The 26,342-nt window shown below is 37.0% G+C and overlaps 1 protein-coding gene across 4 annotated transcripts in view; it reads right to left on the minus strand.

The window, feature by feature from the left end:
* Yes1 (YES proto-oncogene 1, Src family tyrosine kinase) overlaps window positions 1–23,070 on the minus strand; it is a 79,761-nt gene extending 56,691 nt beyond the window's left edge. Inside the window, exon 1 of one of the 4 annotated variants that reach the window (XM_071602876.1) lies at window positions 22,929–23,070. The gene's annotated coding sequence lies outside the window, so the exon portion shown is untranslated. The other 3 variants (XM_071602877.1, XM_027942920.2, XM_071602878.1) reach the window with 3 other exon arrangements.
* Window positions 23,071–26,342: the final 3,272 nt, after the last annotated feature.

Genomic DNA, 26,342 nt, shown 5'->3' on the forward strand with positions numbered 1-26,342 from the left:
CACTACTGCCCCCCCACCCCCTCAAAAAAACAAAACAAAAAACTAGTAGAAACATTTGGGGTAAAAGTTAAAACAGGTTAAGATTAACAAAATATCTAATTTAACCTAATATACACAAAATGTAATCAACATTATAAAACTGAGTTATTTTACATTATTTTTTACTATATTAAGTCTTTAAAATCTCATGTGTATTTTACACTTATAGCACATCTTAGTTTGGTCTGGCTACACTTCAAGTGCTCAATTGTTTCTCATAGCTGGTAGATACTACACTGGAAAATGCTCATAATCCCTGTTCTATCTATCCTTCTCCACTCGGAGAAAAAAAAATTATTCTCAGAATGTAAGAATGGTTTACTAATCATTAGTCTGCTCATCAACACATTAAAAAATAAGAAAAGGCATTTCTTCCAATAAAAGCCAAGAAAAATTATTTAAGTCAACATCTACTGCTACATTTAATAAAATAAAAACTCTCATGAAATAGAAGAATCCTTCTGTATATTATATATCTATATTTAAAGCTCAAACTCTGGCATCATAGTTGGAACAATAAATACTAGAAATAGTCTAATTAAAATGTGTAACAATTTTTTTATTTTGAAAACATTTTTAAATAAGATGGGTAAATACTGGCAATAAACTAGGATTATAATCATTATTTCTGCATAATATGATTATTTAAACCCCTCAACAACTAGGAGAATTAACTTAAAAACCATTAGACACAAGATATTTTTCTAAAGAAGTTAGAAAAATGTATGAAGAAATAAGTAGCTCCTTATATAACAAAACAGCAAGTTATAAAGTTTTACTGACTGATTGGTAGAACTGGCGATTGAACCCAGGGGTACTTTACCACTAATCTATATCCCTAGTCCTTTTTTAAAAAACTTGAGATATAGTCTCTCACTAAGTCACTAAGGCTCTCTCTAAATTGCTGCAGCTGACCTTGAACTTGTGATCTTCCTCCATCAGCCTCCCAAATCACTGGGATTACAGGTGTGTACCATAATATAATATAATATAATATATTAATTTAAAAATGAACCATTTGAAAACCATTCACACCTGCTAAAAGGAACCAATACTCCTTGAATAAGTGGCAGATTTCAAAGTTACAGCAAGGCAAACATGAGATGCACCTAGGACATCATATACCAAAAATAAATAAAGTACCACTCAAAAAATATTGGGGGTCTATCAAAAGTACACAGGAGACAGCTTAAAGAGGCTCTTGCTATCCAAAACTAGAATAAATTTGAGAGCCAAAATGCATAGTAATACTATACATAAATTATAACATGCTAACTAAAAATAACTCCATAAATTCTTCTGATAATAAATAATATTCTCTTACAGAATCCCAACTAATAAATGTAAAAGAACACAGGCCAGCAGCAGTGGCACATGCCTGTAATCCCAGTGACTCAGGATCCAGAGTTCAAAGCCAGCCTCAAGGCACTAAGAACTCAGTAAGACCCTGTCTCTATATAAAGTACAAAACAGGGCTACAGATGTGGCTCAGTGATTGAGTGCTCTGAGTTTAACCCCAGGTACCTGCCGCCCCCAAAGAAAAAGAATACAGAGTTAGAAAAGTATTATTCTGTAATCATCATTGCAATAATTAACTCAGGTGAATTAAGGCAAGAATCATCAGAGGAGGCTAAAACTTTACCCACATATAATTGATTAATTAAAGAGAAAAATGCTAAATTTACACTGAAGAAACCTGACAAATATCACTGTAACTAAGCAATCAAGTTAATATTGCCAATAATTGGACAGGTTAACATAGTGTGCCTCTTAATGTGTTATATGAGGAAGGATACAATACCCCTTATGCTGTATTCCTGCCCCAAATTTGTAAACTTAATCTACTCATGAGAAAACATCAGACAAATCTTGATACACACTGTACAAAACAAGTAGTCTGATTTAAAAAACATCAATGTTTGGAGAAATAAAGAAAGATTTGAAGAACTGTTCAGGTTAAAGAAGACTAAAGAAATATAACTAAATACATGTGCTCCTAGATTGGATTCTAGATTTTTGTTATAAAAGGAATTATGACAATTGGAAATTTGTGATTATGGTCTGTTGTAATATTTGCTAAGGCTGCTATTAAAAAAATAGCTTAAAACAGAAATGTGTTCTCATAGTTCTGGAGGTAAGAACTCCAAACTCAAGGTGTGCGCAGGGCCGTGCTCCCTCTAAAACTCTGGGTAAAATCGTTTTGTGCTTCCTTCTATCTTCTGACTGTGGCTGGAAATCCTTGGTGTTCCCTGGTTTATAGCTGCATCACATTAATCTCTGCCTGTTGTCATATGGCATTCTCCCTTGATGTCTTTGTCTTCACATGGTGTATTCCTTTTGTAAGAATGCCAGTGATAGTGAATCAAGGACCCACCCTAATTCAGGATGATTTCAACTTAACTTCATGATATCAACAAAGACCCAATTTCCAAATATGACAAGGTCACATTCACATTCACAGGTGGGTGAATAAATAAGGACATTTTGAGGAACAGAATTTAATAACCACAACTAGAAATTAGGTAATGATATTATAGTGATACTAAAAACTTAACTGAATTTGATAATTGTATATTATGGTTATATAAGAAAATGTCCTTGTTTTTAGGAAATACACCTTGAATATTCAAGGGTATTAAGACAGTATGATTGCAACTAACTCTCAAATGGTGTAGGGAGATATACATATTCATACACCTGTATCTAAGTAGGGGATCACAGAATACGTAAGAAAAAAAGTTAACATATGGTAGATATGGGTGAAGGTATCCAGTTCTTTGAAACTCTTCTGCAACTTTGAAATTATTTCTAAACTAACATTTTTTAAGTACACATACAAACACCTATAAATAAGTGTAACAAAAAAATGCTCAAAAATGTGGTATATATACACAATGGAATACTACTCAGACATAAAGAAGAATAAAATTATGGTACTTGCCAGTAAATGGACAGAACTGGAAACAATCAATGTTAAGTGAAATGAACCAATCTCCCAAAAATCCAAAGGCCAAATGTTCTCTCTGATATATGAATACTAACACACTAACACACAAGGGGGTGGGGGGCAGAAGTTCATTGGATTAGACAAAGGGAAATGAAGGGAAGGGAGAGGAATGGGAAGAGGAAAAACAGTAGAAAGAATCAGTCATAACTTTCCTATGTTCATATATGAGTACATGATCAGTATAACTCCACATCATGTTCAACCACAAGAATGGAACTCTAATTAGAATAAGTTATACTTCATGAATGTATGTCAAAAAATATTATACTGTCATGTATGTCTAAAAAGAAAGAAAATAATAATATGTACTTAGGAAACTATGAATGCAAATACTAGTGAAAAGTGTATTCTTAAAGTTGCTTTGTTAAAAACTGACGAGAGAGAGAGAGAGAGAGATACACACACACACACACACACACACACACACACACACACACACAGACCAACCGACCTGGGTTATAGAATAATCTGGTAACCTGAGTAAATTAAATCTCTTGAAGCTTTCTTTACCTGAAGAAATAAAGATATTAAAAGCACATAACTCATAAGAGCTTTGTAAGAAATAATCAGCTAAACTACATCAAAGCATTTATCACTGGGACTGACACATGTCAACGCTCAATACACATTATTCCCTGCTGCTACTGTTATCATGTTCAGAGTTATCAGCATCAATCCATGTGGTACTGGCATAGGAATAAACATTGAAGTTTCTGGAAAAGAAAAGGGGGTGGGGGGGAGTCTAGAAACAGACCCAAGGGTATTTAAAAAACAAAAATGTAGGGCTGGGGATGTGGCTCAAGTGGTAGCACGCTCGCCTGGCATGCGTGCGGCCCGGGTTCGATCCTCAACACCACATACAAACAAAGATGTTGTGTCCGCCGAAAACTAAAAAAATAAATATTAAAAAATTCTCTCTCTCTGTCCATGTTCATCAAGTCTCTTTTAAAAAAAATTAAAATAAAAAATAAAAAACAAAAATGTAAATGCCACGGGTGTGAAAAAGATTTAATAACTAGCACTGGAAAGCTTTATCATCTGAAGGGAAAAAAACCGGATCCTTACTTCATAACATACATAAATTCCAGAGAAAAGAGCTAAATAATTAACATTGTGAAACAAAACACAAACCTATAATAGAATTTTTAAAATGATTCTTATGTAGAAGATATTTTTATCTTTTATCTGAGAGATAAAAAGACAGATAAAAATTTTGAGAGAAAGTATTCTTGAAACAGAAAATCCATAAGTCATAGAGGAAAATTATTTTAACATACTTTTAAAAAAAGATACAAGGAAAGCCCGGCACGGTAGCCATGCCTGTAATCCCAGCGGTTCTGAAGGCTAAGACAGGAGGATCTTGAGTTCAAAGCCAGCCTCAGCAATGGTGAGGCGTTAAGCAACTCAGTGAGACCCTGTCTCTAAATAAATACAAAATAGGGCTGGGGATGTGGTTCAGTGGTTCACTGCCCCTGAGTTCAATCCCTGGTGCCAAAAAATAAAAAAAGATATAAGAATTAGATGAAGTAATGACAAGCACAGATATGGAGAAAGTGCAACCTAAAGACATAGAAAGAATCAATATCCACAATAAATTAAGAGCTTCTAAAAATCTATAAGAAAAAAACAAAATTGGCAAAGGTTACTGACAAAGCAATTCACCATTTGGAAAAATGTAGAGTAGGCTTCAGCTGGAAAGTCAAATTAAAGTAACTTTAAGGGGCTGGGTGCAGTGGTGCACACTGGTAGTTCTAGTTCCTTGAGAGGCTAAGGCAGAGAGAGGATGGCTTGAACCCATAAGTTTGAGACCTGTCTGACCCTACCTCGAAACAAAAGGAAGGTATCTTTATTCACATACTAGCAAAAGTAAAACAATTTTACAGATATTATTAATAAATAAGCAGGCTTATATATTATTCCAGTTCAAGCTTCCTAAAAGAGCAAAACAAAACAAAACACATGGAAAGATATAAAATGAGCTTTAAAGCTCTTAATATTCCTGGCTCTAATATCACCAAAAAAGATAAAGCAATTTATCATGTCATTAGAAGAACTAATTATGGATGTGGGAAAAATTAAAAGAGAGCCAGCACCCCCTCCCCAAAAGATAAAAAAAGGAATCACTAGATCTTATTGTCAGAAGGGAACCTCTCAGGTTTGACCACTGAATGGCACAGGAAAGTACTACTGACAGATGATCTTTTATGCAACATTTACTCAACTCTAGAGATAGAGGTTCAGTGAGTCAATAAAGCATTGCTGGACAAGTAACTATAAAAAAAACGTAATTCTATAGGGGCTGGGATTGTGGCTCAATGGTAGAGCGCTTGCCTAGTGTGTGTGAGGCACTGGGTTCAATTTTCAGCACCACATATGAATAAATAAATAAAGGTTCAACAACAACTAATAAAAAGATTCTTAAAAATACATCTATAATCTCCTAATTGCTTAAAAACTATCACAAACACCTGTTTAATAAACAGTTCTAGAATTTTATCAAGAATTAAAGGCAACTTCAGTGTCTGCACTTATTAAAATTTACCCTTTAATCATTTTACTTTTTTCTGAAATGTCTACCTATCTCCATGATTTCTCTACTACTGGTGTGGCTCTGGGAACATAAAAAAAGTCTTTCAGAAACTTAAGATAATTCTTTCGAACCTAGAGACTTGAAATAATTTAAAGCTAAATGCTCTCTTATTAACTATTTTCTTATCTTGTTCTGACTTTTCTTATTTAAAGAGCAACCTCTTGATACAAAAGTTAAAAGATTTTAATCATTACAGTACAAGGTATTCTCTGTCGTCTATTATTTCTATTATCCTACGCTGTGGATCTATGATGTCTCTCTTATTATTAGTTTTTCCTTCTCCTAAACAGCAGTCATTCTAAAAATCCTATTTGTACTGTAAGAATATACTAACAGGGGGCTGGGTTGTGGCTCAACGGTAGAGCGCTCGCCTAGCATGAGCAAGGTGCTGGGTTAAATTCAGCACCACATAAAAATAAATAAATAAAATAAAGGTAGTGTGTCCAACTACAACTACAAATATATCTAAAAATATATACTAACAGGTTCATGACCCTCTCTTCTACTTGACTTTAATTATTATGAGTTCCTCCTCCTATTTACATTCATCAAAAACACAACAGAGCAAGCCCCAATAGGAGTAGCTAATGGAGTAGTGAAAGGAAAGGTAGTGAAGTAACATAGTGGGAGAGAGGGAATGTCAGCTTCACTATTAATTTCTACCTGCTACCACCCCCATCAAATTCTTTGATATGACTACTTAATGTCTTTCCTCAATTACCAGAAGTGCTGAGTAAATACAGAAACAATCCTAGTCTAACTCTGAACTCCCCCTCCTACCAGAGTGCTTGTACTTTACCTATAAAATGTTTGGAGCATTTTTAGACTTTTCATTCCTTTGGGTGGTACATTATTAGAATCTTACATCATATTCTTACTGCTTTTCTCATGATTCCTGAAATCTAAGGCACACATAGTAATATAGAGAATTCTCTTCCCTGATACTTTTAATAAAACTCATGATGACATTGCCCCTTATCTCCAAAGATTCTTTCTAGAATTTAGATATCACTAGCTTATTTTTTCTATTGGTTCTAATTAAGTTAAAATTAGAACAACTAATATCTTTCTAGATTCTTTTCCCACCTAAAAATACAAAATTAAATTTATCAGACACTCTGCTTTAGAAAACAAACTTCAAGAAGGTCTGAGTTATGAAGTCTTCTATCATACATAGTTTGCTTCTTTAGAAATACTGAAGCCTGAAATAAGGAAGTTCACTTATGGCCAACTTTTTCAAAAAAATACTCTGTTTATAAAATTAGTGTATTTTCATACAGATGGCTAACTGTAACTGCTAGGTTATTTCCTGTCCCAACCTGTGGCAGACACAGCTAACTGTCTACCAAAAATCCATCCTCCCCCTTCTTGGGTGAGAAGTTGTTTTGGGGAACTAGATTGTCCTGCCAGGGACTAGCTCTCCTTATGAACAGATAGCCATATAAATTGCTCACATACTATAATTGTAAGAGGTACTGAGTGCTTAAGAAGCATAATTCTAGACATATATTTACAGAATAAGAAACTTAAAAAATAAACATAACCCACTTATTGTAAATGGATAATTGTCCTTAGGAATAATTTAAGTTCTACTTCTCTTAACATTTACAAGTCACTGCCAAATCAAACCAGTTTCTATATCAGACTCCAGTAGATTGTTTATTTGAATTTACTTGCTTATTAATGCTACTAGCTTAGTACTAGGTCTGCCACTCCAAAGTTAAAAAAAAAATGATTATTGCCTGAGTTTAGTGAGGAGTTATTTGTTGATATGCTGATGGTAGGCAGACACTACTAGCTGACTGTTACACTTTCCTGCATTCAAAAATACTTCAAAAGTGTCACCATCAGGGAGATCCAAGATGGTGGACTTAAAGAGAGGCTACATTCCTTGTCACTCCATGACTCTGGATTCAACCAGAGGAAATACTGTTCCTCTGAAAGGCAGCCTTACTGCCCACTGATCCCTGGCTACCCCTCATTTGCCCTCCGTGATCACCTGCCATCTACCAGCAAATCCCCCGCCTTTTGAGCACAGATCGTTAGATGACTTTTACCTATCATCAGCCATTTGCCCATCTGCCCACCTCTTGCCTGCACATTGCCCACAGCCCGATGTCCACCTGCAGATCTCCTGCCTGCAGACTGCCCACAGACTGCCAGTGGATCACCTGCTGCCCACTACCCAGAAGTCCACTGACAAAGTACCCACAGGTTTGATTACACGTGGCCACCACCATTTTGGGACACCATCTAGGGCCTCCAAGTTTGCCGCTGCTACTACCACCCACATCTGGGGGGTGGGGCTTCAGTTTGGAGACACCAGCCAGGGCCTGGAGATATATTGTCGGGGAGCTGCAAATCTGGTTGCATCTGAGGTCTTTCTGCTGGGTGTGCTAGTGGCCACCATCTGGCTGCCTATTTGTAGTGTTGTTCCTTTGTGTGAGCACGTTCCTGGTGTTCTCCTTGCAAGTTGAAATGGAGGAATTGAGATTGAGGGACTGTAGCAAGGCAGAGCCTGGGGAAATCTGAAGCCCAGGTCCATCAGATTGTAGCTGGGCTTATGTGGGTCAGTCTGGGTCTAGCAAACCCATGGAACACCAGAGACTTGGGGCAGTTTGCTGTGGGGAACTCAGCTGGAGAAAACTGGGCTGTCTACAGCTTAGTGAGTCCTGAAGTGCACAGGGACAGAGGAGGCCAGCTACAATGGTGGGGAAGACTGGAAAAGGGCGTGAGGGCATCTTGCTATCGGCTCACCACCCAACAGGTCCCAGGAAACTGGACCATCAAACTTCAGACAACTCCACCTATCATCAGAGAAGGGAAGCTGAGAAATTTTTTGAAAGCCAATGGAAGCTATCATTCAATTTTCCATTGAGACTTTACCTTTTTTTTTCTTTTGCCCCCTCTCTCACATCTCTATCATCTTAGAATTTAAATATTTTTCATGCATCAATTTATTGAGAAATGGAATGTCTGAATAGTATAATACAGATTTTCTGTGTATTCTTATATTTTTACTTTTTGATTATTTATTTTATTCTTTAAAATCTGTATATATTTTTTTCTCTCACCTACCTGTCTCCCTGGATTCTCTTCTCTCATACTAACAGCCAACCTCTATTAATTCCCCCCTTGTTCTTACTATAAATTTTTACCTTTATCTTCTTTCTCCCTCATAAATATCACATCTTACACTACTTCTGTTCCTTCACTGTCCATCATTAGAAACTGTAAACCCTTTCAGTAGACTTACTGTTTATATTGTAGACAATAATTTAACATATTATTTCTGTTTATTGCGACAAAACTGTAGAAGCCTTAATAGGAACTATTTTGTTTAAAAGTATATTGTTTGCATTGGGTGTTGTTACTATTAGTCTCTCCCTTAAAGGTAAGGTACTAGAAGCCTTCAGGGACACTATAAGATTACAGGGTAGAAACTACTGCCTCAGATCCATACCACTAGATGGGAAGACACACAAACAACATGAAAAAACAAGGGAACAAAGCACCTCAAACAAACCAAGATGTTCCAACAATAGAATCCATAGATAACACAGTAGAAGGAATTTAAAATGTACATAGTTAAGCTGATCTGAATTAAAGGTAGTACAAGGAGTAAAATCAAAGAGAAAATACAGGAAGTGAAAGATCATTTCAATAGAGTTAGATTGTGGAAAAAAACAACAACCAGAAATTCTTGAAATTAAGGAAACAATGAACAAAATTAAAATTTCAATGGAAAGTATCACCAACAGACTAGACCACTTAGAAGACAGAACCTCAGGAATGAAGATAAAATATATACTCTGGAAATTAAGTCAACCGCACAAAGAAGATGGTAAGAAACCATGAACAGAACTTCCAAGAAAAATGGGATAACATAAAAGACCAAATTTAAGATTTATTGGAATAGACCAAGGCACAGAGATACAAACCAAAGGAATGAACAATCTTTTCAAAATATCTGGGACACTATGAAGGCAGTGCTAAAGGGAGAGTTCATTGCATTAAGGTCACTCATTAAAAGAATAAAAAGTCAACAAATAAATGACCTAACATTACATTTCAAAGCCCCAGAAAAAGAACAAAATCAATACCAAAAGTAGTCAAAGACAGGAAATAATAATTAAAATCAGAGCTGAAATTAATGAAATTAAAACAAATGAAAAAATTGACAAAACAAAATGTTGGTTCTTTGAAAAAATAAATAAAATTGATAAACCCTCAGCCACGCTAGCGAAGAAAAGGGGAGAGAGAGTTCAAATCACTAAAATTCATGAAGAAAAAGAAAATATCATGAAAAACACTACTGAAATACATATAATAAGAACCTATTTTGGGGCTGGGGTTGTGGCTCAGCGGTAGAGCACTCACCTAGCACGTGTGAGGCCCTAGGTTCGATCCTCAGCACACATAAAAATAAGTAAATAAAGGTATTGTGTCCAACTACAACTAAAAAATAATTTTTTAAAAAAAGAACCTATTTTGAAAATTTATACTCCAATAAAATAGAATATCTTGAAGACATCAACATTTTTCTATAGACATATGAACTACCCAAATTGAATCAGGAAGACAAAGAAAATTTAAACAGATCAATTTCAAGCAATAAAATAGAAGCCTACCAACCAAGAAAGGAATAGGACCAGACAGATTCTCAGGCAAGTTCTGTAAAACCTTCAAAGAACAATTAATACCAATACTCCTCAAATTATTCCATGAAATAGAAAAGGAGGGAACCCTTCCAAACTCATTCTATGAGGCTAGTATCATCCTGACACCAAAACCAGACAAAGATACATTAAGGAAAGAGAACTTCAGACCAACATCCCTGATGAACACAGATGCAAAAATTCTCAATAAAATTCTGGCAAATCGCATACAAAAACATATTAAAAAGAGAGTGTACCACGATCAAGTGGAGTTTATCCCAGGGATGCAGGGTTGGTTAAACACATGGAAATCAATAAATGTAATTCATCATATTAATAGACTTAAAAATAAGAATCATATGTTACCTCAAGAGGCAGAAAAAGCATCTGACAAAATACAGCACACAGCTTCATGTTCAAAACACTAGAAAAACTAGAGATAGTAGGAATATACCTCAACATTGTAAAAGCTATCTATGCTAAACTCAAGGCCAACATCATTCTAAATAGAGAAAATGAAAGCATTCTCTCTGAAAACTGGAACAAGACAAGGATGTCCTCTTTCACCGCTTCTATTCAACTGCATCCTTGAAACTCTAGCCAGAGCAATTAGACAGAAGAAAGAAATTAAAGGGATACAAATAGGTAAAGAACTCAAACTACCACTATTTGCTGATGACATGATTCTATATCTAGAAGATCCAAAAAAATTCCTCCAGAAAACTTTTAGAATAAAATGAATTCAGCAAAGTAGGATATAAAATCAACACCCCAAAATCAAATGCATTTCCATACACCAGTGATGAAATCTTCTGAGAGAGAAATTAGGAAAAATTACCCCATTCACGATAGCTTCAAAAAAATAAAAAATACTTGAGAATCAATCTAATAAAAGAGGTGAAAGGGGCTGGGGATGTGGCTCAAGCGGTAGCATGCTTGCCTGGCATGCGTGCGGCCCGGGTTCGATCCTCAGCACCACATACAAAGAAAGATGCTGTGTCCGCCGAAAACTAAAAAAATAATTAAAAAAAAAAAAAAAAAGAGGTGAAAGACCTGTACAATGAAAACTACAGAACACTAAAGATAGAAATTGAAGAAAACTACAGAAGATAGAAAGATCTCCCATGCTCCTGGATAGGCAGAATTAATACTGTCAAAATGACTATACTATCAAAGTTATTATACAGATTTAATGCAATTCCTATTAAAATTCCAATGACATTCTTCATAGAACTAGAAAAAGCATTCATGAAATTCATTTGGAAAAATAAGAGACCCAGAATAGCCAAAGCAATCCTTAGTTAGAGTGAAGCAGGAGGCATCACTATATCATACCTTAACCTATACTACAGAGCAACAGTAACAAAAATGGCATGGTATTGGTACCAAAATAGACATGTAGGCCAATGGTACAAAATAAACAACACAGAGATAAGCCCATATAAATACAGTTGTCTCATACTAGACAAAGGCACCAAAAACATATTGAGAAAAGATAGACTATTCAACAAACGGTGCTGGGAAAACTAGAAATCCATAGTAGCAAAATGAAATTAAACCTCTATCTCACACCCTGCACAAAAATTGACTCAAAGTGGATCAAATACTTAGACACTAAAAGAAACACTTTCAAGAAGAAAAAGCAGGCCCAAATTTTCATCATGTCAGCTTAGGACCTGAATTCCTTAACAAGACATCTAAACCACAAAAAGTAAAATTAAGAATCAACAAATGGGATGGATTCAAACTGAAAAGTTTTTTCTCAGCAAAGGAAACAATTAATAATGTGAAGAGAGAGCCTACAAAGTGAGAAAAAAATCTTTACCTCAGAGCACTAATAAACTCCAGGACATATAAAGAACTCAAAAAACTTAACACTCCCCCCCCCAAAAAAATCAATAAATGAGTTAAGGAACTGAACAACTGAACAGATATTTCAAAGAAGAAATAGAATCCATCAACAAACATATGGAAAAATGTTCATACTCTCTAGCAATTAGAGAAATGCAAATCAAAACTACTGTAAGATTCATCTAACTCCAGTCAGAATGGCAATTTTCAAGAATACAAGCAATAAGTGTTGGCAAGGATTTGGGGAAAAAGATATACTCATAAACTGCTGGTGGGACTGCAAATTGGTGCAACCATTTTGGAAAGTAGTATGGAGATACCTCAGAAAACTTGGAATGGAACCACCATTTGACCCAGTTATCCCACTCCTTGGTTTATACCCAAAGGACTTAAAATCAGCATACTAAGTGATGCAGCCATCAATGTTTATAGCAGCTCAATTCACAACAGCTAAAATGTGGAACCAACCTAGATGCCCTTCAATAGATGAATGGATAAAGAAACTGTGGTATATATACACAATGGAATATTACTCAGCCTTAAAAGTGAATAAAATTATGGTACTTGCAGGTAAATGGATGGAACTAGAGAACATCATGCTAAATGAAAATAGCCAGTCCCAAAAAAACCAAAGGCCAAATGTTTTCTCTGATAAGTAGATGCTGATCCATTGGGGGAAGGTAGGGGAAAATGAAGGAACTTTGAATTGTGCAGAAGGCAGTGAAGGGAAGGGTGAGGATGTGGGGATGGGAAGACGGGTAGAATGAGACAGACATCCTGTGTGTGTCAAAAGGCATTCTACCATCATGTATAACTAATTAGAACAAATTTAAAAAAAAAAAAGAAGACTAATAGAATAGAGGAAAAGGAGGGAGGGAAGGGAAATGGGAGGTACTGGGGAATGAAATTGATCAAATTATACTGTTTTATTGTATGCTGTATGAATATTATAACAAATTATAACTATAATACGCCAATTTAAAAAAAGAAAAAACTGCACACATTAAAAAAAAGTGTCACTGTTCTGGATGTTTGGAATAACTTCAGTAGTCAAAATAAAAATTCCTTCCCTCATGCAGCTTAAATTCCAGTGGCAGTCATTTCAATAACAGAAGTGTAAAATTTATCTGCCAACCTTTATATAAAGATTTAAGCTTGGGCAATGATGAACTGTTGGCCAGCAAGAAGGAGTTGCACTGTGGATATTCTCAATGGGACAATAGTGCTACAAAGTATAGCTGGTAGTCCACTAGAAAACAATGCTCCAGCTTATTAGGGAGGACAAAGGGTATATTCTTCAGAGATACAAGTGAAGAAATAAAAGGAAGTCAATGAAGAAAAGTCTTTTAAGGTGGTGAAGGAAATTACTGTCAATGCAAGAACTTGACACAGTGGCAAAACAGTAGCAAACAAAATTTCCATTTAAGCTTTAGACAAGAATATTCTTCCAGATGGTGAGGAATTCATGTAAACAATAGGATTTATAGAAACAAATAAGTATGGAAGATAATAAAAATTAAAGAAATCAACCAGTTTAGAGGAATCCTATTGTTTGCTCCAAATGCAGCCTTGAATGTCTGCGTAAATAGGAAATCACTATCCTACTGATAGGGCACATTAGTAAGTGCCTCTATCTGCAGCACATGTCTTGAAATGTGACAAAGAACCATTAGGTAGCAAGACCTTCTATCTATCTCTACTACCTCATCTAGGAAAAAATTATATCTACTAGTAGAAATGAAGGCAACATTGTATAGTAATCATTTGATCATCTTTTAAGTCAGAAGATTCAGTTAACATAAACTATATCCACATACATATATAAATATAGTGTATATATTTGCACATGGCAGGGGTACTGACTACATTATACATACAGACTATACACAGACCACACAAATCCAAACCTACAAAAGGGCAGAATTTGCTACAGTTTACTTAATGTAATAACCCATCTTTTGCATGCTTGTTTCTTTGGTGAATTAAATAAAGATGCGGGGGCACTTGGTTGGGAAAACACACTAAGGATTTTCTTTCTGTAAATCTAGGCTAAATACTTTTTTAGTACTGGGATTTGAACCCAGGGGTACTTTACTAAGAATCACATCCCCTGGAGGTTTAACTTTTTATTTTAAGACATGGTCTCAGTAAGTTGCTTAGGGCCTAAATTGCTGAGGTTGGCCTTGGACTTTCTATCCTTCTGCCTCAACCTTCTGAGTTGCTGGGATTACAGGCATGTACCACCACATGGCTGGCTGGGCTAAACATTTTATTTTGTAAAAAGAGAAAAAAAAAAAAAAATGCTTTGGACTTAGTATATCATTTTCCATTATAAAGCCAAACTTACAAAAGAGTAGCACTTTAAAGTCTAGTTAGTGCAATAATCAGTCTTTTTCTGCTAATGAATTAATACTGACATCTATTATGAAACATGTACTGCAAAGCCACATCCATTAAAAAAAAAGTATAAGGGGCTGGCGATATGGCTCAAGCGGTAGCGCACTCACCTGGCATGCGCGGGGCGCTGGGTTCGATCCTCAGCACCACATAAAAATAAAATAAAGATGTTGTGTCCACCTAAAACTGAAAAATAAATATTAAAAAAAATTTTCTCTCTTTCTTCTCTTTCTCTCTCTCTCAAAATTTTTTTTTTTAAAAAAGAAAGTATAAGTCACTGAAAATTTTCTGTTTTCAATTCAAATGTATAATGTAGTGGAAAAGAAAGAAGAAATTGTCCTTTCAATCACTGTTCCTTATTCCTAAGGAATAAAGCTCTAGATTCAAATCCAAGTTCTGTCCAATCACTAGTTATGTGACCTTAGCAAATCACATATATTTTCTGATCCTGTTACTTCAACTGTAATAAATACCTACCTTTGCCACAATTTTTCTGTGTATTCTAGAAACAATTCAAATATTTAAGCTAACTGTGATATGCACATGAAAGGGTAGCATCCACCACACCTGTCATACAATAGGCTTCCTTCCTTCCAAAGTCTTAGAGAAGAGATGGGAAATGGAAAAGGTCAAAGAAGGGAAAACTATAAACACTGATTTGTCACTACTTATTTTCCCAAGTCCTTTTCTACTATTTTGGTTTCATTCCAAATCTTTTGACACTTCACACAGTCCTACAGGGTTAGCCTGGAGGCCACAGTCCCTAGCTAGTGGGTGGTAGCAACTAGGGACTTTAAGGCTATGCTTAAAGTCAGCCTAACAAGGCATAACTGGGAGAGTCTTAGCATTTTAATACTGAATGCATAACAGTGATTTTTAAATAGGGGCTGGAAAAGTGGGGAGCAAGGGTGAGTGACAAGACTATAGGCTTATCCACCTCATAAGTGCAGCATTTGGAGGACAAATATTTCATATATTTAAGAAGCGTACAGATGGGGTTAGAGTTGTAGCTCAGTGGTAGAGTGCTTTCCTAGCATGTGTGAGGCCCTGGGTTTGATTCTCAGTTCTACATATAAATAAAAATGAAAGGTCCATGGACAACTAAAAAAAAAAAAAAAAAAAAAAGAGTACAAATTAACCCCTGAAACACCATGATACCTGTCTGGCTTTTTACGATTTTTTAAAATGTTAACTCCAATGAATTACCTAAAAATTTAACCAAGAAGGATTATGTCACAAAAGAGACTTTTTCTGGCAAAATAGATTTTCATTTTCAAAGAACTAAATGACAAACTTTGGGAATACTATTTATAATTTTATTTTCTTTTTTCAGAAATCTATTTTGCAAACCTTCAAATGCTAACCCTCTTCAAATGCTCATGCTTATTTTATTCCAATTATTAACCACATGTGTTAAAGAAAAATATTCAGAACAAGTAGTCTACGCTTTGGTCAATTAAAAAAAGAGAATTGAGTTTTCATAATAGCTATTTTCCTGATACACTGCGACAAAGTTCTCATCCAAATAGCTATGATTACCTGTTAACTGACTTTGGAACTATCTGCTTTAAGAGCATAATGAAAGCATCATTTTATGATATTATTGTAACATAAATACGAAATGTTTTTTAAAAGCCTTTCAATCATCTTTTTATACTAAAATGTCTATAAAAGCCCATATATCTCATTCACAAACATCTGTAATGAACTAACGCCTGGAATAACATTTAATCAAATTTTCCTGCCTAGAAAATTTAATCAATTTACTTGAGGCTAAATCTGTCTAGTGCAAAGGATCTTATTAAACTATCAGAGGTATCACAAACCTAATGCCATCAAACCCCGAAAGTATTGTAATGAATTATCTCACTAAAAAGATCTACCAACTTACAAAATGTATAACATCCTCATAATCAAAGCCAATTCTACTGAACTGTGAATTCCTAGAGAATGGCAGTCATTCATGTTGAAATCATTTTTCATAATAATAAATTATAGCAGTTTTTAATCACATGACAGGGTCAATAAATGTTCACATAACAAATGGAATAATACTACTTGCTTGAGAAAGTTCAGTGCTAAAGTCCATGGGTCAGTTTTTTTATTATAATTTTTATTTACCTGATGTCTAATCTTACCACAAATTTTGAACTAAAACATTCTTGAAAATTTATCAATATCACAAAAATTGCAACTCTAGCAAAAGTCCAAATTTACATAAGGTTGAAAGACTATTAGAAACAATTTTGCCTAATTACTTCTTACTTCAAATAGTCTAGGAAGTTTACTGAATTTACCAAAGCTACACAGCTTGTTATTGTTAGAAGTGAAATTACAACCCAGATTTTCTTCTTCATTCTAGTTCTTTCCTTATTATGTTATATTTCTTTCTCTGCTGCTTTCCAAACACCTGACTGCTATTATTTTTTAAAGTATTGTTATCTGTAAAATACTAATCACATCAAAACAAAAGTTAGAAATCAATACACTTGCTATGGAACAATTGCAAGTATTAACATACACAAAAGCCAACTTCTTCCACCTTACCCCAACTTTGACTTAATGACAAGAAACTGAAAGTTATACCAAAAACATCAGAGAGTGAATATCCTCTGTAGTCAGCTGAAGCAAAACCTAGAGTCTATACATTGCTAGGAGAGAGGCCACATTTCAGTGGTCAGTCCTTTCCTGAGCCTTTCCTATCCCTGTCCCCACCCCTAATAATCTACCAGACATATCAACTATGCATTCCTTTACACATATTATGGCATAAAAAATTATTTTCCTTTCTGTCCTAGGCAAACACAAACACATACTACTGACTTACTATTAACATGATAAAATAGCAAATGCATTTCAGAAAAATCTAGGATTTTTATATTTTTTATATCTTAGACTTTCTATATTCAACAAAATAAAAATCTTTAAAATAAAACATACTAAAAAACTTTCTACTAATGTTATAACTATCAAAATGAGGGGCTTGGGATGTAGCTCAATAATAGAGCACTTGCCTAGCATGTGTGAGACACTACGTTTGATCCTTAGCACCACATTAAAAATAAACAAATAAAATAAAGGTATTGTGTCCATATATAACCAAAAAATTTTTAAAAAGAAGAAATATCAAAATGACCTATAAATTCATATTTGCAAGACTGTTTAAATTGTTTTACGAAATCACTATCTAGAATAAAACTTTGAAAACAAAAGTCTAAAGAATTCATTTAACTTTTAACTTATGAAAAAGTACTGTTAACTTTATAAAATTTTATTAAAGGTATACCTGAAATATTTGTCACGTCTAAAAATCATCTGTAGTTACGAAGTCGTATAACTATGCTCGGACACATCCATGAATACAGTTCAAAATTTACTTTGTATTATACTAGGGGCTTTGTCAAGGATTAATATGAAAATGTCCTAACCACAGTGAACACTACGTCAAGGATAAGTCCAGCCATGGAAACAAATGGTTATAATGCAAAAAATGTGCTGTCATATGGGTTTTGTGAGAACACAAAGGAAGAGATGATCACACCAGTGTCATTAATTATGTCTGTGTACTTGATAATACTCAAGTGTATAGTCTTCCTGTACCTCTTCCTTCCTTTCCTCTTCCTTCCTTTAGGTTATAAAAGTGTGAGTGCTCTCTAACCCCCATCACAAATTAGCCAAACCCGGAACAACTAAGTCAAGTCAGGATTAGCAAAAAAAATGTCTCCAGATTTTCAGTATACAGTAGTGGTAAAAAGATAAGATGCTGCTGCTATTTACTTGACATATTTATAAACTGAGCAACAACATTTCAGAAGCAGCAAAAGTTGCCCACAGCACCTTCTAGTTTGGGGTGTGCCACATATAGCTGACACTGGTCTGTGTTTGTTAATGTTCATCTTCTCAAACAACAGGAATAAGGTGAAGGACCGAGGAGAAAAGAATCTAGGGTTTCTTCTGGTAAAATTCAGGCAGCAACAGGGGATATGCCTTGTGTATCTAGTTCTAGAAATAATCCTTCTTGAGGTTCTTCCACTTTCTAGGAGAAAGCAGGGAGTCCATCAGCAATCACGCCACCTTCCAAACAACAATAGCTATTCTAAGAATTCCAGTTTAAAGCAGAATGGAGTATACTGTGTATGAGTCAAGGAATTTTCAATCTCTAATCTTACTGTACACTCAAACAACAGCAAGTGAAGGGCATTGCTACCCAGGGATGGGGAGTGGGGAGGAGTTGACGCGCAGTGGCTTGTAATTCAGTATATCAGTACCATACTACACTGTGCTATACTCTGCAATTACAGGATTCTCTGTCTTTCCCGAAGTGGGTTCCAAGATCTTAAAGGTAAACCCAATCCAGACAAGGATATATTGCTATCAAGTCTGTTAGTTCTGAGACAACAGTAGTGCTGCTGCAGCCAATGATTCCTTGGCATACAGACACATTAAAATGATATTGGCAGCAACACCAGCTCTTCTCTTTCACCCTCTGCAGTTACTATAGCTCCTTTTGCTAAATCTGCCTTTGAGTTTAGACAGGAGCTGGATGGTTCATAATCACCCAGCAGCTGCAGCTGAGCAATACGCAGCCTAATTGTGGCACTGGAGCAGCTGAGAGGAAGAAAAGAGATAATACATACCCTACCACAGGCACACACAAACTGCTGCACACACTACTGATAAGACATCAAAATACCTTAATAGGAATAGATTATTAAAGAAAATTAGTCGTACCTTGCTAGAGGACTTGTATTTATATTATAAATCTATTTAAATATGAACTGAAGGTGACCTAAGCCATTTAGGGTTCTGAACAATGAAAGATCTTACTAAAACTTCCTGTAAACATCCACACAACAAGGCCAGTAGCACAAACATCACCTTTATAACATGACAGAGTTCCTGTGATATAAGAATTTGGCACAGAGCATGATCTCTTCTTTAACTTGACAACAATGCAAAGCAACAACATCGACATCTAAAACAGTGAGTAAACATTACACAATGCAAGTAAAGTAGCATAAGCAATGATTCTCTGCATTTCTGAATCTCAAACACCAGACAATCATTTGTTTTCTTTTGAGAAAAAAAACATATTCTCCCCTCAGGTACTATACATCTTCATAAAATTTAAGTAAATGTAAACATATTTTGCACTGAGAATTTCACAACATCCTAAGACTATTGGAACTAAGGCTGAAATTACTGATCTAAAGAATTACTGTTCTATAAAACTGAAAATAATAATGCTTATTATTTTGATGTCATAAAGTTCTGTTTTTTCATTTTACCTACTTTTCTGAAAAATAGGGTAGTTGATTACAGAATAGTATCCATTTTTCAATAAGCACATTTTGATTTCCTAGTAGAGGTAAAAGGATAAGATGCTACTGCTATTTACTTGGCATATTTATAAACTGAGCAACAACATTTCAGAAGCAGCAAAAGTTGCCCACAGCATCTTCTAGTTTGGGGTTTGCCACATATAGCTGACACTTAAACTGAGCACTTAAACTTAAGCTATCACTTAAAATACATAAAAATTTTTTTAAAATGCATAAATTAGTAAAACCTAGTGTCTGCAATCAAAATTAAAGTAATTAACATAGAAAACCCATAACTTTATTAAAATTTTTTCAAAATTCTTCAATTATTGAACATTTAGAAGTGAGTATGCAACATTTTCAAGGCAGTTATAAACACCAGCCAGTATATAACAATTATGATTTAGTAAGTCTAATACTGTTTGCAAAGGAGAGTCTAGGCAGTGTTCCAAAGTTATTCACCACCAAATACTAAATTCTCAATCCAAGCCCCTTATTTTCATTACACATGGGCTTCTTTAAAAAATAAAGAAGTTCCATGTGAAATAAAACAGTTTTAGAAAAGCACACAAATGTACAACTTAATGAATTATACTAAGGCCAGCACCCCTGTGACCACCACCAGGTTAAAAGAACTTTCCTAATCACAGCCTGTTCCCTTCTCCCATCTTTAATTGTATTTTAAGACCACTTCCTTGCAGGTTTTGTTTGTTTAAAATAAAGTTTTATCACCCAAGCTTGCATTTCTAGACATCAGGGTTTGGCATTGCTTTTCAAAAATTTTTGATTAAATTTCTTTCTTAATATAATGCTAACACAAAAAATAATGTCCACATTGCATTAATTCACTATATTGAAAACTAAATATATTTGTAAAGAAAACTATTAACAGTAATAAATTACAGCTTCAAATGATGCACACTTCAACTTTGAATATAAACAAATCTTGCATTAGTAATATTTCATTTATATTGGGTCACTGCTATTCTTTTAGCATATTTACTCTTTGGTCATTATATACAATAAGTTTCATTTGCACAAATATTAATTTTTGCAGCTTGAGAATTACTTAAACTCAAAAAAAAATTTCAACCATGTATTACTATTACACTTTGATCATAAGACAAATTCCATCTATCCCAGGAAGAGAGGTCAAGTCTGTAATATCACTTTCGATTGAAAAGCAAGGAGTCAATTTTGTGGCTTATTAAGTCAGCAAAAACTAACTGCAAAACTAAAGCTATTATAACATTATTGTGCTTACAAGAGAGTACATACTTTAAGAACCCTTTTATCTTTTATCCTGGAAACTTGGATATGAACTATCTTGTATTTATATTGAGATCAAAGGCAATTTTTGTCGTTGTTTCAAATTTAGGACCCTCTGAATTGCCAACCAGTATTTAAATTCTTCACTGAGATTTAGCTAGTATGCAAAAATTAAGACACAATTAAGAGTCAACAGAGCAGGATCTCACACATTTGTAAGAAAAATGGCCTTGATGAAATACAACTTTCTTACAGTACAATATATGACTATTATATGTGATGCATACAAGATCGTTGGCTTCTAATTCAAGACACCCCTTCATCATCTATCCATTCAAAATGCTTCCTGTCCACTCTGTGCCAAGCATTGTGCTAGTTACTGGATTTAACACATGGTCACAAGTACACATTTAGTAATATTTTCCTTAGAGTGTAATTTAACTTCAGAAACTTAACCGGATAAAGAAAGTAAAAAGTATGGTTTATATACGCTTAGAACTACCTAGATACTTATGGCACTATAATTTTACAAAGAACGAATATACATACTATCATCATATCATACATGTTAAATCATCTAAGTGAAAACACACCAGTGGTGCTACTACACTTTTATTTAATAATTTATTAAATATTTGACCGTATGTTATTCTATGTTCAATTATGCAGAAAATAATTCAACCAAGTCCGAACTACACTGTGTCCCTCTCACTATTAAACAAAAAATAACGCTATTCCTACACCAGACGTGACTTTCCAAAGCTTCCTGAAACAACTCTGTCCCATGCCCAATACGGCAAAAGCTGGAAACAATTATCAAGAAGAAAAACACCGTTTAAAACAAAATTTTCTTTAACACATGTGGACAGAGAACCGAACGTGAGGTGGGGTGGCAAGGTGCTGTAAAAGCGGACTCTGAATGGTCTACTTCCCAACCCCCAACCCAAAACAAAGAAAAACTTTAAACATGTTGCGGTTTTCAATCAAACCAAGTGAAGCCAGAGGCTCACCACTCGCCCCACACACCGTCCTCCTCTCTCCCTGCACAGTTGCCACAGGCATCAGGCGACACTCAGACAGACGTCCAGCCTCTAGGACAGAAAGGCCGCTTCCCTTGCCCCCGGCACCAACCATGGGGGCAAAACTAAACCTCGCCAGGTGGTCCACACCCTCAAGGATGCGGGATTGGGGGGTGTCCCAAAGCTCCGAGGACCTCAAGTCGGACTTGGGCGGGACCGGGAAGGACGGGACCCGGACCCGGTCGGGGACCGAGCAGGTAGCGCGGGCAAGGAGACACGCCCGCCGGCCGAGCCGGGGGAGGGGAGAAGTTTCTCCCCAACTTCCCGGCTCGGGGCCGGCGGGGGCGGGGAACGGCGGCGGCCGCCGCGGCGCCTTCGGGCGCGGGCGGGCGCCAGAGCCAGGGCCTAGCGCTGCTGGGGCCGGGGTCGCCCGCCTCTGCTCACCGGGCCACGCCGGTTCCTTACCTGCCCTCCGGCCGCGTTCGCATGAGTCGCTGCTGCTGCTGCGGCTCGGGGCGGCGGGGAGGGGGCGCGGAGCGGAGGCAACGTCCGCGGGGCCCTCTCCCTCCTCCACCTCCTCAGCGCGGGGCGCGAGGCGGTAGCGACGACGGCGGAGCCGGCCCGGGACTCGTTACTTCTGGAGGAGGGAATTCCCGGGCTCCCCACCCCTCGGCCCCACTCTCACCTCCTCCTCTCGCGGCCCCGCCCCCTCCGCTCCGCGGTGGGGGCGGGCGCGGGGCGGGGGCTGCGGCTACCTGCGCGCTACCGCCCGCTTACCGGAACTCGCGCCGCGCTGGCCCGACTCTCGCGCCTTCCGGCGCCGGCGCCCCCCGCCCCTCCGCGGGCCCAGAGCCGCTCAGCCGAGGTCCGGGTCGGCGGCGGGTCCGGGTCACTCCTCCTGACCCAACATGGCGGCGGGGTCCGGGGCGGATTCCTGGGGCGGCGCAGGCTGAGGGGGCGTGGGGAGGAGGCGCTTCTCCACCCGCGGAGCAGGCCCGCAGCGCCGCTGCCCACCCGCGGGCCCGCGGCTGCCGCGGCGATTGAATGGGGCGCGCCGATTCCGCCCCCCTGCCTTTTCTCGTGCCCCTCTGCTCCGGGGCCGTCGTGCCGAGGGCTTTGGAGCTTTGTTTTCGTGGGGGAGAGCAGGGTTGAGTTTTTCTTGGTTGGCTGTTTGCTTCTCGGTACTGTGCTTCCGCACTCTTTGTCGTGGATAGTAAAATCTCAGCCCAGCCGTGTGAGCTAGGAAGGCGTTGCTCACACTCTCCTCACCACCCTGGTCGCCGTCCAAAAACGTTCGCGTCTGGCCTCTTTCCGAGGCTGGGATCCTGTCCCTGCCCCGGGAGCTTCCTGTTGACTGTAGGTCGAACCAGCCTTGCCGGGAGGGGAACCAAGCTGAGTCCTGTTGGCAACCCTCCCAAGTTGGTGGCTTTCGCTTATCTTGGGACAGCGTATTCTTATGTGATCCTGGCAATGTCCCAGTGAGGGACAGGTATTATGACCCTACTCGACAGCTGTGAAAACTGAGGCTGGGTCCTCAAAAAGTGGAGCAGCCACAACTAGAATCGTATTTATCTGAACCCATGCACCTTTCCTATTTGCCTTACAGAAGGGGAAGGGTCCGGAAGGAACCAGGGTAAGAACCAGGGTTAAGTCAAGGTGGAGATGGGTTAAACTTTGAGGCTGTTTTGCTGAAGTCACTTCTATCTCCTCAAGCTCTTAATTTCCGCTTTTTGTTTCCTGTTTGGTGGGACTATTAATGTGGGACTTTTGGTTTCCTTTGTGGTTTTAGTGAAATTCAGAATCATCTTCGATAAACATGAAATAGCACAATCATCTGGGTCAGTATTCCGGTATTCTAGGAACTTAAGGATGAAAAAAAAATTTTTTTTCTTCAGCTCACTAAATGAACCAAAAGTAAGCATAGGCATCCACATTAACAAAAAGGCACATGTAATATGATAAGGTGCTTCATTTAATTACTGAAACTATATTTGCCATTGATGTTTTAGACATTAAAATTTTTGAGTAGACTTCTATTTTTAAAACAAGAAAATAAAGTCCTTGAGCTGTTGCCTTTCTGAACTTATAGCCAGAGTAGAAATATTTTTGTTTTCCTAAACTCTCAGTCTCAAAAAATCAGGTTTACAATACTAGTTTATCCAGCTTTGAATTTGTTCTGTATGGAGATTTAAAGGTGGTGTCAAAATCTCACCTACAAGTTATAGTTTAAATTGACTTGAATTTGCTTCACCTCACCCTCATTTTTTTTTGTTTTGTTTTGTTTTTGTTTATTACTTCAATTCTTTGTTTTCCTTTTTCAAATAATCATTGTCCAGTGCCAAGTTTTAGTCTGTAAAAAAACTGGAAAGTTTAGTATCTTACATTCAATGGCTCACTTATTTCCAGGAATATTTAAAACATTTATTTTTTAATGGGACAGAATCGGTAAAGTCTTGTTTGAATTTTATATGCTAGATGTTAGTTTTAATGAAAATCTTTTTATTTTACTTATGAAATGGAAAAGTGAAGATGCTCGACCCTATGTGTTGCTCTCCTGCATGACATAGAGGTCTGGTATTGTATATGTGTGAAGGAGTGAGAAGGGACCTGTCTAGAAATGCCTGGGGAAAAGTTTGGTAAGAAAACCAGGGGAAAGCTTTAAACAAATAATTTATGAGATATGTTAGCTCCCTAGAAAAGTAAAATGTTTTATTTAAGTTTATTAATGCTTAAAATAATTTGGCTGGAAGTTTAAAAGATTAGAAGTTGAACTGATGCCCATATTCACCCTGGAACCTGTGATTCTGCCAGGAAAAAAAAAAAATTGTTTTTTAAGATAAACTTCTTTCTATCAGTGAGTGATCTGCTGCTGCTTCCATCACTGAGGCCATGATGATGATTTTCTTTTCCTGGTAACAGTGGAAAGAAAGCCTGTGGCCCTGCACAAGGTGCATGCAATATGCATGCCTCTGCTCTCAAACACCCATCCCCACCACCACCCCTTTCAAAATGCCTTCTACCATTCAAAGACTAGATCTCCTCAAGTCTGCTTGGTGCCTGAAGTTATCTGTAGCACCATGGCCTTGCCAAGATTGTTCATAAGCCCAATTAGGAGGAATATGAGGACCCCTCTAAGCAAAGATTTGGAGGATCAGGCAAAAGTAAGGTATTTTTCCTTGAGTGTTAGACTCATGGTGCCAAGCTTAGTGAAACAATAAGGTAATCCACCCATTTCTCAACACTTGGTATCTTTTTTCCCTCAAGGACTGTGGCTCATGGATCATAGCTTTTGCCCAGTTGAGGGAAAGTTAAAACTATCTAAGAGAACCATCAATGGAGATTATATATATATATATATATATATATATATATATATATATATATATACACACACACACATGTCTGACAATGAACAGATGTTGATAAACATTTTTACAATTAATAAATGTCACAGCCAGCAATCTTAAATAAATGTCATCAAATGTACCCCATCATCTTGCTTCTTTTGTTGTTTTTCTAGCTTTTAACTTTGTGGCTGCTACCTGGTTCACAGTCAGAATTTCATCCTGTGCCTGCCATGCCTCTCAGCTCCATGACTGTTTTCTAGTAGTCTAGACTTTGCTCTTGGCATTTACTTTGAGATCATATCTTGGTTTATTCTCTGCTTCAGTTCTTTCTGGTTCTCTTGCTCTTTGGCCTCAGTCATGTTATAGCTACCAAATCCCCTAATTTTAACTCTGCTTCTGGGTATCCACTGACTATCTAGGCTTACCTACAGCTTTAAACTTTCATACTCTGAATTGGTTCCTCACTCTACTTTCTGACTGCAGTTTCTAAGCTAGATGGTCCTGTTACATGATCTCTGTCAAGCAAAATACAGCAAGTAGTAGATGTCTTTTGAGGTTATCTGATTAACTTTCTTTTCTGAGAATTTGCCCTCTATAAATAGGGAGAGTATAGACCTGGGGTCTTAGTACCTTACTACTAATCCCAGGCTTCAACCTGGAATTTGAATTTTGAGGGAGTGACACAAAGGTGACTCAGATTATTCATGGTGGCCATGGTAGAGTTGAGAGTTCCATGGCAGAAAGTGAGGGTTTGAGGGATAGGGATTTCAGTTGCAGGAGGCAAGAAGTGTCCAGAGCTGATGATGCCTGCATCCCAAACAACTTCCTCCAATAAATTTCTTTT

This window comes from Marmota flaviventris, chromosome 16, assembly GCF_047511675.1.
Source record: "Marmota flaviventris isolate mMarFla1 chromosome 16, mMarFla1.hap1, whole genome shotgun sequence".
In the NCBI taxonomy this organism is placed as follows: Eukaryota; Metazoa; Chordata; class Mammalia; order Rodentia; family Sciuridae; genus Marmota; species Marmota flaviventris.